This window comes from Octopus bimaculoides, chromosome 7 (assembly GCF_046866305.1).
Source record: "Octopus bimaculoides isolate indiv1 chromosome 7, ASM4686630v1, whole genome shotgun sequence".
Classification (NCBI taxonomy): domain Eukaryota; kingdom Metazoa; phylum Mollusca; class Cephalopoda; order Octopoda; family Octopodidae; genus Octopus; species Octopus bimaculoides.
Genome location: NC_142934.1, coordinates 110,094,194 through 110,099,746, shown reverse-complemented (window position 1 = coordinate 110,099,746; position 5,553 = coordinate 110,094,194). Strand labels below are relative to the sequence as shown.

General features: G+C 36.6%; 1 non-coding gene across 1 annotated transcript; it reads left to right on the top strand.

The window, feature by feature from the left end:
- The first annotated feature begins 4,124 nt into the window (after positions 1-4,124).
- On the top strand, positions 4,125-4,196 carry Trnah-gug (transfer RNA histidin (anticodon GUG)). Its single transcript has one exon. It is a non-coding gene; the product is annotated as a tRNA-His (tRNA).
- The last annotated feature ends 1,357 nt before the right edge of the window (positions 4,197-5,553 follow it).

Here is a 5,553-nt window from a genome sequence, read left to right as displayed (position 1 = left end):
TCTTATCACTATCAACCATTATAAAGAGGGAAGCTAGCAGAAACGTTAGTTTCCGAACAAAAATGCTTAGCAGCATTTTTGCCGACTGTTTATGTCCGGAGTTCAAATCTTACCGACATTAACTTTGGCTTTCATGCCACCAGGGTCGATAAAATTATGTATGAGTCATGTGCTGGTGTCGATGTATTCGACCTATTCCTGACCAACATCTCGCCTCAAAATCCCAGATATTGTTCCAAATTTAGAAATAATTATTATCCATTAAATAGTAAATTGCAGTATTTTATCTCAGAATAAGTTGAATGTTTAAGGTTTTCTACTTGTCGTCATGTTCTCGTGGTGAAGAAGCATCGTAATAATTTCTGTTCCTGACAACAGCTTGAACTGCTGCAATTATTTTTATGTTCCGTTACCCATGTAATCAAAAATAATTGCTTGTTAGGAAAGGATCTAACTTACGTAACCCTTTCTTTTATCTTTTGTTTCAGACTTTAGGTTGTGGTCATGCTGGGGCAGAACCTTGAACGGTTTAGTCTGGTACTTATTCTAAAAGGTGCTTGTGCCGAACCACTTGATTACGAGAACAAAATCAGGCCAACAACGATTGTCAAGTGGTGTGCAATGTGGGGTACAAACACACACACTCAAACACACACACGTGCACACACACAAACGCACACATACATACATTCATATTCGACGGGTTTCCGCACAGTTTCTGTCCCCGAAATTCCTTTGAAAACTATCGATCGGGCCGAGTGTTAAGTTGAGTGACCCAAATTGCTGATCAGTGTGAATCGAACCCGAAACGGAGTGGTTGCAAATTGAACCGCTTAACCACACAATATGGTCATTTGAATAAACTGTTCGATTAGCTGAGATCATTCAAACTATTAGTAAACAAGAACTCGCTCTTGAAAGTGTTTAACATTTTAAGAATCGAGTTATAACCGCAGGATTAGTTGATCGAAATTTTGGGACAATACAAAGTTGGTTGGAGTGGATCTGGTCTCATATTACAATTTCTTATTTGTTAGAAATGAGATCTCCTAAATTTTAGAATCCGATATTATGAATGCCGCTACAGATGTTCCTGTAATTGCTATGGTGTAAAATATAATTTGTAATATTTTTTATGAACTTATTTTAGAAAAGGCTGAGTATATATTGCAGTACGCGCCCATTATTGTGATAAAGTAGGTTCTGCTGTAATTTGTAAATGAGATTTTTGACGTTTATTATGCCTTGCACATGCTCTTTAGCGATGGCGTGTGTAACACTATAGTTTCATCTGTGATGCCTAAAGAACCTGATCTGTCACAGCAAACAGATTAGCATCAAGAGAAAGTAACAGCGATTTTTATCAATGATATATGTCTCTATTGCCATATGTGTTCGGTGTTGACCTTAATTCTCCATGTCATGTCTCTTATGACCGCGTCCTGGAATCTATCTTTTGCTTTAATTGTTAATTTTCATGTTTTCACTACAAATGTTTTTTAACGTTTATATGAGGAATTAGTTTGCTGGAATTTCCTCCTTTTTCTCTTTTTTTTTCTTTCCTTTCTAATACACTACAGATGCTGGTCTATAACGTGAGACGCAGACCATTGCGAAACAGAAATACAGCTACTCCAACTTCCAGTGGCCATCCCCTACGAAGCAGTTAAACCACATATCCATCGAAAATGGGCGATAAAATTTGTAGCTTGAAAATTCTGGTCATGCTGAGGACCTCCATATTTATCTGTGGTGACTTGATGTTGTTAAGCAGCTGGACTTTATTACAAAGCTAGAGCAGGTCACCCATACTTATTCTGCCTATACTATGTAAGGTCATGCAAGAAAAATGGAGGAAAGGAAGAGAGGTTCACTTAACTCATTTTTATGAAGTGACAAATGTTCGCTCCCTCCGTCTTAGTTTGGTGTTTCTACTAGTAATTATTTTTATAATCGTTTGATCATATTCCCTCGAAAGTGTCCTCCTTCGATATATTTCTTTATTAAACTGTCGAATGTATTTTGTGATAATTTTTTTGATTTCTATGTTTATTGGTATCGTGCTTATTAAAGTGATGTAGTTCCGATGAGTGACGTCTGTACGTTAATTTGTGTAATGTGTTTATGATTTTGTTTTTGTGTTTATTAGAGTACAGTTAAATAAATTTTTCTTATCCGTATCAATGGAATTTGCTCTGAAAGATAATGACTTGTAGGGATACCATATTTCGTTATGCAGCCATCATACACAAGCAGAGTATATAAACAAAGTATATTGGTATGTTCAATAATGTCACACCTCTATATTTAGTGGTTGTTTAAGCAATGAGTTCGTGGATGTTTAATGTGTTGGATAAGTTGTGATGAAGGAGTAAAAACTCCTGAAATATGGCATAGACACGCATTGCCCGTTTTACATCTTCGATCTCATTGCTTGTTTACAGCATAGTAACAGAATCAGCGCTGGTTATGATTTCTATTGGAAATCTGTAGAGATAATCTTAACAAGTTGTTCTGATGTTCGTGTGGGTGTGAATTGTGCTTGTCTTTGTAATGTTAGTGGTGTCTGTTTTGTGGTAGTGGTGCGGATGATGGTGTTTTTGATATTCTTTTGTGGTATTTACTGGTCTTTGTGATGTTGTTGGTTTCCGTTGCTGCTGCTGTGTGGTAGGTACTGTTTCTCTAATCTAGTTGTTGAAGTTGCTCTTCTTCATGTTGTTGTTTCTGCTGCTGCTGCCACCTGTAATATCGTTACTCTCGCGATATCCTCTATTGCTGCTGTTCTTCTTGTTTGTAATGTAGTTTTTGTGTAATGGGGGTACACAGTAATGAATTTATTTCCGGCTGCTTTAAGTAGAAGGCCTTTAGATGATTTTCCCGTCACATGGGTAGCATGTTAGCTTTCAGCCCCTTACTATGAACGGCTGTATACTATGTAACAAGTTGATTGTGTCGATGGCGGCTTCTAGATACCTCTGATCCGTTTCCACAAAGAGTTCCATTCATATCCCCAACCAGTTCTCTTTCTGTAGCTTATATACTTCACGAATATTTGTTTTAGTTTCGATATCTGTCTGGGCAAACTCGATCAGCCAGCAGACAGTTGATTTCTGGTTGGCCGTCTACCAATCTTATTTTAACTACTTGTATTTTTGTATGTGACAAAGATAATGACGATGATAATGTTTTCATTGTCACAATACTTCGTTGTTGGTGGTGGTGGTGGTGGGTGATGTCAATGTTTTAAAGGCTGCTGATCTCTTTGCTTGGCATTGTTTGGTGTTGCTTCTGTCGGCACTCTTCAGGATGGCGGTGCTTTGGCTGAATACAAAGAAGGTAGCCTCAAAACTGCTGTTCAAATTCCCGTTTGTCTCGTCTGATGTTCTTTCTAAATATTCGGTCCTACACCTATACACGCACGAACGCACACACACACACACACACACACACACACACACACACACACACACACAGATGTATAATATGTACGTATAATTGGGAGGCCAGGAAATAAAATACATTCCATGCCCAAGTTCGAAAACACGAGTAAACTCTCACTACTTCAGTTAGTGAGAGTTTAGTTTATCAACAACAGATAGCAAATATTCCTCAACATATTCCTTTTAAAACACATTTAAAGCTACCAAAGCTTGCAAGCGACTTTGATTGCTGTCATGAAATTACCAAAACATAATAATAATAATAATAATAATAATAATAATAATAATAATAATAATAATAATAATAATAATAATAATAATAATGATTATTATTATTATTTAAATATATTAAGTTTGAATAACTACATCAAGAGAATTGAACACTTCTTGAGTAGAAATATTAATTAGAAAACATCAAAATTTTCGAGAATAATTAAAGAATGCCGTCGGCGAGCTCATAGTTTATAAACTTCATTCTAAATAGTTTTGTGCAATGATTTAAAGACTTCCATCACTTGCAGATTCGTCTAATCGAGATAATCTTCCAAAAGCCAGCTGAGTAGTTTCATAAAACAACGCGCATACTTCTGTACAATCTCACAATACACGTCATAAGAAATTCGATAGCTAGAAGCGTAACTATATCATTGATGTATTGCAATGCATTCGGCGTGGTAGTTGGTAGCCGTGATCGTCTAGTGGTTAGGACCCCACGTTGTGGCCGTGGTAACCCAGGTTCGAATCCTGGTCACGGCAAGTGCTCAATATTTTTTTTTTTTTTGTTAAATTTAATATATTACATTGCAGAAATTTTCTGTATCAAACACTGTGTTATTCATGTTTACTAGTAGGGGTTCTTGATTGTGCGACTCTGTGATTCATTATCCTATTCAGTAATATTCGCACCACTTTAAAGCATTATTTAAAATTGCATAATCTAACGAGTCCTTTCGTTGCTTAAGTCAATCTCGTGTCGTTCGTAAGAATCTCGCTGTTATATCTAGCTTAGATTTTCTCAACCGTTTTGTTCCGAGTCCCACATCGATCCTGCAATATAGAACTAAAACGCACCCCCATTATGGGGCGAAGCTATATTGAATTTGTAATTTCTTAATTACTGCCATTCTTTTGTATCTCACACTCCAGCAAAATATTTCAAGACCCGCTTTGGTAAAACAATGATCTGGCTGGTCAAACGACTAATAAATGAATCGATATTAAACTATAATGATACTGACTGCACCCCGTTAGTGACAGTGTACGAATTCTTATGCTTAGTATGTGTGTGTTTACGTGTGCGTATTTGTATTGTTAGCATCGTCTGTCGGAATAAAATGTACGAATAGCATAATTTACCTGATGAATAACAGACGCGAATCACCAGAGTAGCAAGAGACTTACTCTGCCAAAATAAAAATGGGGTTGAAAAAGATCCGTCGCCAGCTCAAAATCGAAACAACTACTATATCTAGATAGAACACACACACACACACACACACACACACATAAGCATTAAACAATATAAGCACTACTTAGGCCATCAAGGGAAGCAGCGGGCATCAGGGAAATGGTAAATGGTTTACGGCACAAAAGATATTACTTGTGAAACATGTGAAAATAATATTTGAGATGCCTTTATCTCTACTAAGTATAAATGCAGATGTGTTACCTAACATTAATTTTTGAGGAACTCATCATGACTTTGCAATTCAAAAATGTGCGAGGAAATTTTTAAAATATAAGTAAAGAGGAAGTAAACAAAAATAAACATCATTTTTCCCTCTTACTGTTTTGTTTCGTTTTGAAAAATAACAATTTATTTCATGGTTTGTTATAGTTTATATTTTGAATTACATTACCTTTTATGAAGTTACCGAAACCTTTTAAGTGCTTAGGGCATCGATGGTCTTTAATCTTACCCTCACACACACACACACACAGGCAAACACCCACCCACCCACACATACATACACACTCACATCGGATAAACTGGAGCCGCAGCTCAAAGCGCCAGACTTCTTTCACATTCGACCATGTTGATTCCTTGCAATTGATATATTAAGCGCACACGGTTCTGCGACAAACTCACAACGTTAGTTGAAGTAGATTTGCT